General features: G+C 40.3%; 1 protein-coding gene across 3 annotated transcripts in view; it reads right to left on the minus strand.

Annotated features, from left to right (window-relative positions):
* Positions 1-13732, minus strand: part of LOC125358749 (forkhead box protein P1-like) — a 219684-nt gene that overhangs the window by 81467 nt on the left and 124485 nt on the right. For 2 of the 3 annotated variants that reach the window (XM_048356159.1, XM_048356161.1), the window contains one exon: positions 5163-5227. The gene's annotated coding sequence lies outside the window, so the exon portion shown is untranslated. Of the gene's footprint in view, positions 1-5162; positions 5228-11309; positions 12753-13732 lie in introns of those variants that run through there. The other variant, XM_048356160.1, reaches the window with a different exon arrangement.

The raw sequence follows: 13732 nt of genomic DNA on the forward strand, positions 1-13732 counted from the left end.
GTGGACGTATATGATAGGTGAATTAGAATCTCAATAAACCTGGAAACAAGAAAATTAACATTCCTATTAGCATTCAAAATAAGACTGGTGTGAAAAGTACCAGGAGATCATATTGAGTCTCAAATAGTGTCCTTGTAGTGCTAAAGTAAATCATCCCCGACACCCTTCTCTCCTGGGTACAGAATCCTTTCTGAGGGTGATCAGCACCTCCCCTTCCTCACATTTGTCATCACCACCATCATGTCTGTCTTCTTCACCAGAATATATATTTTATGAGGACAACACGTGTGTGTAAGATTCTGTCACCTAGTACAGAACCATCAATCACTTCTGTATGGGTGAATGAATGAATGAATGAATGAATAAAACCACCGGAAGGGACCAACTCAGTCAATCACAAGGTTATGTTCTAACTGTCCTCTCAAATGTGTTCTTCACTTCCTCCCAGCCTCCTGGAACCCAATCAAGGAGAGATACTGCTCAACCACTCTTAAAAGGTTCTGGAGCCACATGACCATAGTCCTGCCAATTAAATGTCCAGAGGTGTAACGTAAATAAAAAAGAAAAAAAAATCAACTCCTCAACTTCACAGGAAATTGTCTGCTTTGGATGTTTTTTCCCCCCAGTGTGGCAACATTTTTTGCTCCAGCCACACAGATACCAACAGATTCCCAAGGGCCGAGATGACAGGTGGAAGGATGTGTCCAGTCAAACCCACCTGGCTAGAACGTTAGATAAGAGAAGTCAAACTTCTATTTTGCTGAAATCATTGCATGTCCGGAGCTCTTTGTTACATCAGCTAACACTCAGTGATGACTGTTACAATCCAGGCATGGTATGTCATGTGTTTGTGGGGACAGAGAGCATTCTGATGCTTAATCATGCTGGCTGAATGGTCCTATGCAGACAATGTAACCTAACAACTTCATGAATAAGAAGTTAAATAATTCAAATGCCGAATGCTAGTAAAAGATCATTTCAATGGGCTGGCTCAGAATTATTACGGTCATTAAGTAAATATTTAAAAAATATATACGTTCAAAGGAACCAATAAGTAACATTTCAAACAGTTGAATGGTGTTTTATCTTTTATTTGTTTACTGTTTTCAGGGCTGGGGAGGAACTCCAGGGTTTTGCACATGTTAGTCAACAAACACTCTACTTCTGAGCTATATTCCTCAGCCCTAGTATTATTTTTATCCAAAGGATAATTTCTAATATAGAAGATGAGATGAATAAAATGTATATGTATGTAGTATAGTTCCCTCATTTAGCATAAAAGAACTCAATCGGGTCCGGGGAGAATTTTGTAATTATTAGTGAGGTGAAGTTTGTAGATGTCTAATGCTTTAAAATAGCCACTTAGTTATAACCCTGTGGGCCGAACAATGCTCTTCAACTTGCAATGTCATTAAGGATTGAACACAAAATGATCAACTGTACAAACCAGATATGAGTTTTAAGCAAAATGTAAGTGGGTGAACTGTCAAGGGTAAGGAGAAATGGGGGGGGAAGAAATGCCACAGATCCTTATGAAGCCACGGCAGCCACCACAGGAAGACAGTATAATTGTGATCCGAGCCAAGTTTTCTTTCTAGTTTCCATTTTGACATTCGTGATGACCTTCCTCAGTAAGTTACTTACTCTCCAGGACTACTTTCAAACTCCGTAAAGCAGGAATTAGAATAATTGCCAGCTACTTCTCAGGAACGCCAGCAAGCAGGCCCAACTGAATAACACACTCCCATCTACTTAGAAAATTATTATATCACTACCAAGTAGGACGGCTGCTATTTATGATTCTTCAAACCTTTAGTCTATACATTAAAAATGGCTTCCCTTGTTTCTTTGAATTTGCCAGGCCAGGTGAACACATGTAGCTAATTGTTCCTACAGTGCCCGGATAGCACATTTTGCATCAGTACTGACAGTTTCCCAGATTTCAAATCTGGAGCAGAGCATTTCTGAGAAGCGCCTGCTCTTGGAAATCTTCAGCCTTCTTGCAGCGGGAATAATGAGCTAGATTTGGCCAGGGCTAGATAGCAAGGTCTTGCCTTTAAGGATTCTTCATAAGGAACAAAAATGCTGGCTACTATGCCCATTTCATAGGCCTTTTAAAACCTCTTATTTCAAGTAAAATGTTTTTTTCTATTATATGCAGGTGACAAAGATACATAAGATTTTGTCTTTGAAAGATCCTTGAGCTTTTTTTAAAGGTAGACACTACATACTTGTTTTTACATGAGTCTATATATCCTAATTTTACAAAAGCAATTGAAATAAGGGTGAAAATATAGATGGAATAAATACAACAAAATAAAGAAATTATTTTGTTAACAATTGCATTATTGTTACTAACCAAATAAATAATATAGGTTCATTGTGAAAAAGTTAAAAATAAATTATTTAAATTTAAGAGTAAACTTAAAACAAATAAAAAATAATAAAATGTTCATTATAGAAGAGCAAAAACAATTATTATGGCTGGGAACTGGGAGCTCACACTTGTAATCCTAGCTACTCAGGAGGCTGAGATATGAGGAATGAAGTTTAAAACCACCCTAGGCAGACAGATCCAAGAGACTCATATCTCCAATTAATGAGCACAAAAGCCAGAAGTGATTGGCATGGCTGAAGTGTCGGTCTTAAGCAGAAAAAGCCAAATGAGACCACAAGGCATTGAGTTCAAGCCTTAGCACTGACCCACAAAGAAACAAACAAATTAAAAATAAAATCACAAAGACAGTAACAAAGCGAAGTCAAGGACAACTACATAGACTGCAGAAAAGCTTACTGTGATGTAGCCAGCAGTCCAGTCAAACAGAGAAACTACAAAGATGTATTACTTAGCTTTCTTTGAACTATGAAAGGAAGCATCAGAGAAAGAAATTATTTGGGGGATCCAGAAATCTAATGCAGGTGCTTATTTACAGGATGTTAAATGGGATAAAAGAACATGTACTTGACAGTGATTATGACAAAAGCATTTTTAAAAAAAACATGAACTTATCCATCTCAGTCGAGACTAATGACAAAATTCCTGGAAGATTTGTTTCTGCAAATTTTTTTTTTCCCCTCAGCATCCCATATCTTTTATGTTTGAACAATACCATGGAACAGGGAAGGAGTAAGAAATCACATTTGCCTAACAGACATTATGACTATATCAAGCAAAAGAGAAAGAGGTGATAAGATGAAGTTCTTGTGTGAAGCTGGGTAGATAAGGTAAAGATCAAGCGCTCTCTCTCTCTCTCTCTCTCTCTCTCTCTCTCTCTCTCTCACACACACACACACACACACACACACACACACACACACACACACATATGCACATACATGGGGGCTTAGGGATGAAACCCAGGATCTCACAAGTGCTAGGTAAGCACCCCCAATCCTCAACTTTTCCTGCCTAAGTACTTTTCCAGCTTTGTTGAGTGACTGACTGCTTTACTTCCCCGGGAATCTCTGCTAATAGCAAAAGGTGAGTTAAACACCTGTAGGACTTTGAAGGAGGTGAACCTTGGATTGTGATCTGCTCTGAGAGGTGACAGAGACCAGAGAGAAAATGACATCAAATGGAAAGGCTGTCACAGGGTGCGAAGTGTCCTCACAGCAGAAAATTGGTATTAACTAGACTTTGGGAGAAAACGTTTGCCGAGTCTTCCTAAGAACTGCATTTGGAAACGGAGTCATCCAGTTAGGAGAAGTGCATTGGCATATCTTGCTGTGTCTACCCTGAGCACGCGTTGGGATCAGCTTCTCCTCTCCTGGGACGTCTGGCGTGAATAGCTAACTTCTATGTGGATAATCGGGTGCTTGCCACAAAAGTTCAACTTAAACAACAGTGAAGTAAAGCAAGTCAGATTTTTCCCCCTTTGGGTACAAACCAAATATGCCAGGAGGCAACTATCAAAACAAACCTATTTCCTTTCTAATACATTCTAAAACCAAAACCTCCATGTGAGAATGAAGACAAAAAAAAAAGAATATCTTCCGGTTCTAAAAGGTCTATAACAACACCCTCTCAGACTAAAGAGTAAGAAGTCGGCATTGTACAAATAGATAAGCTTGAGCAAAGGCCTTATTCAACCATGCCAGAAAATTAATCTGTTGTTAAATTCACAGAGGGCCACTAAATGAAATTAAACCAGTAAAGGCCCAAAAGCAAAAATCTAACAGACCTCTACTCAAGAAACATCAGACATGAAAATGGCCAAATTATCTTACAGAAGACGATGACCCTGGCCTTGCCCACAGCATTTACTTTTTCCCAGTCCTGGGGCTTGAACTCAGGGCCTGGGCACTGTCCCTGAGCTTCTTTTGCTCAAGGCTAGCACTCTACCTCTTTAGCTACAGCGCCACTTCTGGCTTTTTCTGTTTATATGGTACTGAGGAATCAAACCCAGTGCTTCATGCAAGTTAGGCAAGCACTCTACCACTACGCCACATTCCCAGTCTCAAAGCATATTTCTGAAATCAAGTCAAGATTTACCATGCAGGAGCACTTAATCTGAGTACTTTTTTCAACTGTCCCTCCCTTATTAAGAAAAAAAGTCAATTTGAGAAAATTAAATTTGATTCTAGTTCATCAAGTTACATTAGTCTCTCTGAAAACTTCTGATTTTTAAAATCACGTACTCATTTGATTTCCGAGCAAGGTCAAGAGAACAAGGCAGCCCAGCGCTGACATTACAGGGATGTTCACCGCTCTGCTCTGCAGTTACCTCAATGTAGCATGTTGCTATGGTGCTTGCCTATTAATTTTGAAAGAAGTCAATTACAAAGCCAGAAGATGAACATAAATCAGACAACACCACTTCAGCACAGAACACTGACATGCCTTACTCTTATTTGCAAGTGAGTTAATTTTATGAATCACCACTTTTTGTGTGTGTGATATGAATATTCCTTTCTAACTTTAAACCTACCAACTCGACAAGCACAAGTTATGAAAAGTTCAGCTTCAACAAATAGGAAAGTTTGACATCATTTGGGGGTGGGAGAGTGTGACACGATGGGACTGTTTCTTGAGAACAATCCTTTAAGACTTCCAAAAACAAACACAGGTCAATTTCACAAATAGAGCTCAGGCAACAACCAAACTGAAAGGCCCCCATAGATAGAGTTCTAGACATAATTCCACTCATTACATTCACATTTACCTTTTCTTTTTGGCTTCTGTCAAGCAATCTTCAGTTATAGTCACCTCAAAAGGTCACCTCTCACCCTGAAAGCAAAAGAGAACATCACAACCTGAGTGGTACAAGTAACATCACCCCAGCTTCGTACCAACACAAGCAAAAACAATCCAGGAACTCAGCTGTGGTCACTGGCAAGTGACTTACAGCGTTTATAAAAAACTAAGCCTGGAGATGCCCACTTATCTGGACCATACACCTTCCTGTTCCCCAAGGCACCAAAATGAACTTGGGATGGAAAAAGTCAAGGTGAAACCTTTCACATTTTACGTATGAACTTTTTCTCATATTGCCTGTAATATGAGAAAAAAAATTATTTTTCATGGGGAATAATAGATGACTCATAAGCCTTTGTTTTTGGAAACCAGACTGATACTTGAACATGTCTCTGTTTGGTTAACATCCCCAACATCTCTAATTTCATTAAAGCAAAAGCTTTATTTTGTTTTTCCCTCTTTGGAAGGGCGGGAGTTTGCTCTTGGGAGACATGATGTATGAGGCTACTATTGGACCTTTCATGATGAATAAAAGCACCAGGATTTTAGTGTTTTGTTTTTTGTGTTTTGTTTTTTGTTGTGTGTGGGGGGGGGAGGGTTGGTGGTTAATTGCTGATAAAAGCTGTTCACAGAGCATATATCTCTACCAGATATACTAAGTGAAATACAAATGGTTCGTGTCAGATGAAATAAACAACTGAAAGCAAGCTTCCTAAAGCACAAAAGGAGAAGGAAACACATTTTCTCCCGCATCACTCCTGAATCTGCACACCTCCTTATGCAAAGCGGAGCGCAAGCCTGGGAGAAACATTACAAGCTGCCTCTTTCTGCCCGCGGAACGCAGATCAACATATGGCCCAAGTGAAAAGGAAAACATTTGTTTATTAATTTTAGATCAAGTTACTAATAAGGGTTGAGGATTCATTCCTCAACCGCTTGACCAAATGCTCAAATAATGTTCTGAAGGTGAAATCCTCTCATTATTTTTAGTAACATGAGGATAGCTTTTTGCTCACTCTTGAGAACAACATGTAGTGAAGTAGTTTAGGTTTTATATGAACAGCTTATTGCTTCTATGTCTGTCTGTCTTGAATGTAGAAGGCAAGTCACACTGATAAGAACAGTAAAATCTTCCTTCGGTAGGACTAAAAAAATTTTCAAGTGGCACTTTTGACGAATTGATCCAAGGCCAATTTATGACATTTCCACAAGCAAGTGAATGCAGATTCTTGCCATTAAGATTGGAAAGGAAAAAAAAAAAAAAAGATGCCGGCTATGAGTGAAACCATTATTTTCATGTTTACTGTAAGAGGAAATTGGAAGGTTTCACCATAAATGTTCATCATTTGGGTGGGGAAAACCCTAGCTCAGGGGCCTTCAAATGACTATTTTTTAACCTTCCCCGATCCTTTTTTTGTTTTTACACAAAGCAATTCAAATTGAAAATGAAAATCGTGTCGCTTTACTGCTGATGTGTGTCCTCGGGATGGGTTTGTCTTGTGGTGAGAAGCTGGCGATGGTTAAGAAAGGAACACAGAGCGGTGATGGTCAGGAATATCTGCAAAGCTGTCCTGTTGCGCTCAAACAAGAGCTTCCTGGGACAAGGCACAGAAGAGTCATCCACACAAAAAATGGCTACTTCCATCACTCTTTTGCCCATCAAACCAGCCTACCGGACACTGAACTTAGCATTTTGCACACACTGCGCAAGCGCTCTACTATTGGGCTATATCCCCAATCCTCAACAAACCTTAACACATACATGTGAACTTTGGCAGACCCCTGTGCAATTCAAAGCAAGAAAAGACCCTTTTCTCTCTCCTTTTTCCTTGACATGCTCTCCAATGCATACACTCTAAAGTAATTTATATGTTTATCTACTGAACCGTGTCTATTTTTTGCATGTTTGGCAGTCAGAACTATAGTATCAGACTTTGCAATGCAGATGAGATTTGCTATCATATAGGCCTGACAAACAACTGGACCTTATTAAAATTTAATTTTTTTTTTTAAAAAAAGCTGCTGAAATGCCTACTTTGCATAAAGTTATCTCTAGTGCTACATTAAAACCTGCAGAATATTTTCAGGTAAGCAGGGGGGCCTGTTTCCCTATTCATCTACCTTCACTATTCACTATCTACATATAGTAATATAACTGAATGGAAATAGAAGCTTTTTCACCCTTTGATTTTTTTCAGTTTAATTTTTCCCAAGGGTAAAGAGTTAAAAAAATTAATAATAAAACTATACAACTGACCCTCTAACCTACACATACTAGAGCAATGCAAAATTGGCTACATTTAATTTTCACTTATACATAAAAAAATTGGCAGTGAGATGTAAACTCTATTCCATAAATTTTCATGCACATGCACATTTGACCACTCATTAATTTATTTCTGTTGATTTTAGTTTCCAGAAAATGTATCCATTAGCAAAGTAATCTGAAAGATTTTTTTCCCCCAGTTTGGCGGCGAAAAGATTAATAGTTCAACAGCTGTTTGCCATCATGCTGAATTAAATAAAATGTGTCAATACAATAGACAAGAAAATTAGGGGGTAGTGCTGGGGTTTGAGTGGGCATCATTAGAAGCTTAGAAGAATCAGAAATCAACAATTGAAAGAAAAATGTGTAGTTCACTTTTTGCCAAGAGCATAAAACTTGCAGTTCCCAAACTGTACTCACTACTTATTCATTCAGTTTTGTTGGTCAAACACATCAGCTGTTTACCTATATGTTTGCTGGCAGCATAATACTAAAAATAAAACATAATGCAAAGCTTTTATGTAAAATTAAAACAAGAAGATGTTTTAAAATAAAAAGAGAAAAGGTAAACGAAATATTTTCTCTCAAGTCCATTTGCCTTCTTTTTAAAAAAAAAATGCCTATGCGATACAAATTACATTTTTCTCTTTCTTTCTTAAAGTCCCCTACTGGTTTTAGGTTTCAAAAGAGGAGCCAAGGATATGGTAAATAGAACATGTCCTTTCTGTCATTCTCTGCAATGACAAATGTCCTGTGCACAAGTACAGCTGCGCCTTAGTCTCTTTCCTATTGACCACGTGTCGTTTGCCCGAGGCTACGTGGTGATCAGAAAGACCCACATTTCACCTGCCACATCCACTAACCTAACACCTTCCCAAAGCTCTGCCCTCGTGCTCCACTCAGAGCTTTGCTCTGTGCAGCTCTTGTGTGAGGACAATGCTTCACGTTGGCTCTTTCTATGACACAGTTCGCCTCGCACTCCATCGGTCTGATAAGTAATACAAAAAGCAGGCACTCACAGGTGTCACTTGGAACTGAGTTGCAGGTAAGTGTGGAGGTGTGATCTCCTACCACACAGGCTGACAAGGGACAACATAGAGTCTGGTTGGGTTTTGGGGTTGGTTTTTTTTTTTTTTCCTATTAAACGTATTTCCTCCTTTTCTTTTATGGCAGCTAAAACAAATGATCGTGTTTTCTTCGCTGTATTTCATGTTATGCAACCGCGCAAAAGGGGTCCTAAAGGAGGGCCAAGGTAGATACCTCAAGCTTCAGCACAGCTAGTGCTGGACTAGAACCTACTGCCTGCCCAGCCATTCAGGGGGATGGAAACCAGTAAAGGCAGCCCTCAGGGGAGAGCACCCCTTCTTTCTCTGAAGTCCAGGAACATGGCTCAAATTCCCCAGACCCTCAGCTCCTGCAAGAGAGGCAACAGAAGTCATTTGTGAAAATAGGTACAAATAGGCCAATTTCCAAGAGAGGGCTGCCTCTTTAAGTAGTCAATCTTAACCCATGCTGGCTTTCTTCATCTTATTTTTCAATGATTTCTTCAAAAACACGAGACATATCAACACATATTTGACTAGTTGCAAAATGATCATACCAGGGTCACTATCTTGTCTGCACTTAGAAAATCCTCCTTAGAAACAGCGCTGATACGATTTTGCTCTGCTCTCAAAATTTTCCATATGAAGTCAGCTTTACAAACATTGGAAGGCGGTGAAGAAAAAAAGAGTTAGGAAAAGGAGAAGAAAGAAAAACAATGAAATGGCAGAGAGTAAATGGGGAGGATAAGAAGCAAAGATAGACACAGGTGAGGCAAAGAGAGGCGAAAGAAACTATTGTCCAGTACAGATCCTGGCCACTAGAAGTGACCGTAAGACCACACATGTTGTTGGGGTGTAGAATGCTAGATCCCCTTTGCTTGGCTTGAGCCAAAGAACTTTAAGCATTTTATGTCCGGATCCATCATTTCCCAAATCTCAGTCCTATCCCTGAAGATAATATTTTCCCTCTACCTGGCTCACCCTCTGCAACCCTCCTCAATCCAGAGTGCCTAACTTTGGAGTCCATTCTAGTAGACAAGTAAAATATATATATATAAAATACTCTACAAAGCAAGCCACGTGGCCCAGGCAATCCCAAACCAAGGCTTGCTAGTGGAAATCTCTAGTAGGCTGGCAGGCAAGGCCTCCTAAGAATGCCACATTCATGGGCTGGGTCTGTCTCATCTGCAAGAATGACTCTCTCTCTCTCTCTCTCTTGCCTTCCACAAAAGTAAAACCCTGGCCATGGCCATGTGAAAATATTTTATAGGTATCCTTTAACAGCCTTTACGTGTTGAAACCCAAAAACAATATTTGCTGTTTTGCTTTTGAAGCCCTAACAAAGCCTTTGTTTTAGATTTACCTTTGGTGTGCAATAAGAGTTAATAATCAAATCCATCCCAACCCCCACAAATGTTAAACAAAAAGATAAAAGAAATGCAAATAGCTATTGTCATGGAAAGTTAAAGTACCTGTCTGTATTTTTAAGTGAAAACTATTATCTCTATCAATCAAAATTTAAGAATACAATAGCGCTAATCACAGAAGGTGCTCTGACGAGTTACTTTCTCTCAGGGAGGAAGAAAAAAAAAGTATTTTTCCTCTTAAAAACCGAGTATAAAAGTCATATACTTACAATTAGATAGAATATTTGTAATTTTATTATTAAGAGCCGTCAGCAGCCTTACTGTTAATCAATGCTTCTAAGTCTCCAGACTGATTTGTACTCAAGAAGACCCAAGTCCCCACATATTTTTTTTAATAAGGTTGATGAAATTTTATTTAAATTCTCCCACTTCCCAACCTGTGGGGTAACAGCACACTCTTCTGTTGAAAACAGTTACTCAGACAGAGGCAGCAGATGAGTGGGAAGGGATAACTCATTTCAGAAGCTGGATGGAATCCCCACACCCTGAAATACCCAGACCCGGGACAGAGCCCCTGTGGGCATCGCCTCTTGAAATGATAAACACCCGGACCTTAAAAAAGAAGAGGCTCATCCCCAGCCGGTGATCCAAGTGTATAGTGCAACCATTTCCCTGGGTCTTTTCATTCACTTTTCAAAATAAAGATTGCCTTCGCCCCTCATCCGAACAACAACAAAAAATAGCAAGACCCCAGATAGTAAAAACAAACAGCACCAGATTAAAATTCCTAGAGCAAACAGTTAAGCCGGGATGCCATTATGCAGACTGAGGCTGGCTGGATGTCTTGTTCACCGTGAGGCCAAAAGGCTGTCATTTACCCCAGCAGGATCAGATTTCCTTCCCTCTCCACCACCTCCCAGAGCGCCACGCCAACATCTCCAGTGTGCTATTAATATCAATAAAGAGATGGTTCGATTTCCACACAAGAAAAAAACCCTTCCTATTCCTGCACACGGACCTTCGGGAAGGACCCTGGCCCGCTCCACACAATACAGCGACAGAGTTTCCCCAGCTTTCTTCCAGTTCACTTTTGTACACTGTTGGAAGGCTTTTAGCAAACAATGTCAGCATTATCTGCGGGATAGTTACAAAACAGGGTTTGTTAGCACAAAGCATAATAAAGCTGCTCTCTCCCTCTCTCCCTTTTCTTTTTCATTCCAGTGCAGTCCCCCAGAGCCTCTTTCTCCCTGCCAGTCCACAATCCCGACACAATTGCCTACAAGGCACCTGCGCTGCGCTATTTCCAAGGCAGCCAAGCCCTGAGCAAGGGCCCAGGGAGCAGAGCGGCTGGCCGGCAGTGCCCAGAGGGGCAGCCCCCAGTACCCTCTCACATTTGTAAAACGAAACAAAAGTGTCAGCTTGGCTTGGTCCACACTTACCCCGTCATGGTGGGGAGGCAAAGCTTTGGGGCAGGAGAGGCAATGTTCACACAATGGAAGAAAAGTTGAGTTTGGAAGGAGGAAAGTACAGGCAGGCACTTGGAACCCGCAGGCTCTCTGGGCTCCCAAGCTGGCTGCCGGGTGAGGAAGGACTGAAGGTATGTGGGTTAAACATAACAAAAGCCACTGCCTTACTCTAGATTAAATATGCAGGAAGAGGCCCCTTTGCATAAACACAAACACTCAGCAAATGAATAACTGGCTCAATCAGACGCCCGCTGTGCCTTCTACCTGTCCTCCTCTCTCTGACAAGAAGACACTGCCAGTTCTAAGGGACACCGTGACAAGCGGAGACCCTTAAATGCTATGTTGCTATAATAACAATTAAAATGAATTGCATTCATTAGTAATTAAGAATTTGCTGCCGCAGGGGAGGGGGAGGTTGGCAAGGAGGGAGATATAGTACTATTGTATTTCAAGCTACTCCAAAAAGAACTTGGCACGGTCCATATATCAGCACAGTTCTGCTGTGGGCTGCATTTTCAGATCTAATGTTCGGTGTGAGCTTTTAAACAAGCACAATTTAAGGTAAGAGATACAACTGCTTGTTTCTCCACGTTGTGGCATTATAAACGGGTCTCTGTAAGTCTGTGCCTAAGGAAAGCTATATTTCACCTAGACTTACAAAGGTTCACATATAAAATGCATGCATGCACACTCATGTGCAAACGTACGCATGTATGTCCACACGCATACATGTATGCATAGATAAAGGCAATACACATACACGCTGTCATGACACTCTCTAGTTCACTAATCATTTAAAGAAAATAATAGGGAGTTTTCTAAAAATATATCCCAAATGCTTGCCTGTTAAATATCACCCACCAATCTTTGGCCAGTCATTTAAAAGCATCACCCATGTACTAGAAAGGATGCTTTTAACTGAATGGCCTAAACCACTTATAATTTCAATTAAATAATATAATTATAGTCAACAATTTTTCTCCATTTCGACAGAAAATATGCCATACCTCAATGTAATTAGTCGATAGAACCCAGGAATTTAAACAAGGGGGGGGGGGGACTGGAAATTCTCTACTACCTTTTCCCACTTTGTGGAAATTCACTACCAGGGACCTTTTACTTTCTGACATCCAGCTACATGTTGATCTTAGTAACTGAATAATTCTTAATGAATTTTTCACTGTTAAATGAGTTCTACTGAAACATAGGTAAGATTAGGTTCATCTTCTGCTTTCTAATGCCAATCTGTACTTTGGGGGCAAATCCAACACTGCTTTCCTATAAGGTAGGTTTCGATTGATATTTGGACTCAAAAGGCTAGAATGTGCGTCCATCTTAGCCTCAGAGGAGGCACCCCAACTCTCCTAGCCAAGAGAAATAAGGTGCTTTCTAATTCAAAATCAAGTTTTATTTTTATTGGTATAACACATCATCTGACTGCAAAAAAGAAAAAAGAAAAACCCCACTCAGCACAAAAAGTTTTGTTTTTCAATATCACAAACAAAAAGCTTACTTAAAATATATATGACGGGAATTTGGGGGGGAAAAGCAACACTTGACAAAAAAAAAAAAATCCCAAAGGGGAAAGTATAGGTTCTCAATGAAGAATTCTCAGGAAAACTAAAAGACTGATTTTGTTCACTATTTTGGCCTTGAAGTGACCTTCTAAACAAGGTGTTAGACAATCTGTCTCTATGACCAGTCATAATCTGACCTTGATACAAACAAACCATGGACGGAAATTCAACCAGTACAACACGGTGAGAAAACCTCTGCCCATCCCAGAGGAGCTTCTGGGGACTATTTGGCTGGGTAGAGTGGACAGTGAGACTTCCTACTTCCTTATCTCCTCCTGGGTGAAGTGCTGTTAGTGGAATCCAATAGTAACGCAAACCTGGGTGCCACATTATAGGATTATAGGGAGGATCTAATTCCATACACATTAGATACTGTCCTGGAAATGAATGCTTTCATGAGGGCTGGGAAATAAAGACAATGATCCAGGTAAGGGATCCATGCATTGGGGCCCAGCTAAGCTCATCCTAGAAGAGTGCCAGCTCCTGGAGCAACCTGCACAGACACAGACAGGGGTTGTGACAAAAATCCATGTGCATGCTTTAGATGTTGAGTGACACATACTGAGGCACAGAGTCAAAGATGTCATCCTGACACAAGCGCCCCTCGCTGTTATCATGAGAGAAAGGGAAGGGGGAGGAGGAGAGGGGGAGGGTGCAGTGCAGTGAGACCTCTAGAAAATAAACAGGGTGTACAGTTTCAAAGGCTTCAGACACAGACATTTCATTGTTCAAGCCAATTATCAGCGGAAAATAATAACAACAGATGGATTCGGAGTCACTGACTTTTCATATGCACTTCATCTCGGCGGAACAGATGAT

The sequence above is a fragment of the Perognathus longimembris genome, chromosome 10 (genome assembly GCF_023159225.1).
Source record: "Perognathus longimembris pacificus isolate PPM17 chromosome 10, ASM2315922v1, whole genome shotgun sequence".
NCBI classification, from domain to species: Eukaryota; Metazoa; Chordata; class Mammalia; order Rodentia; family Heteromyidae; genus Perognathus; species Perognathus longimembris.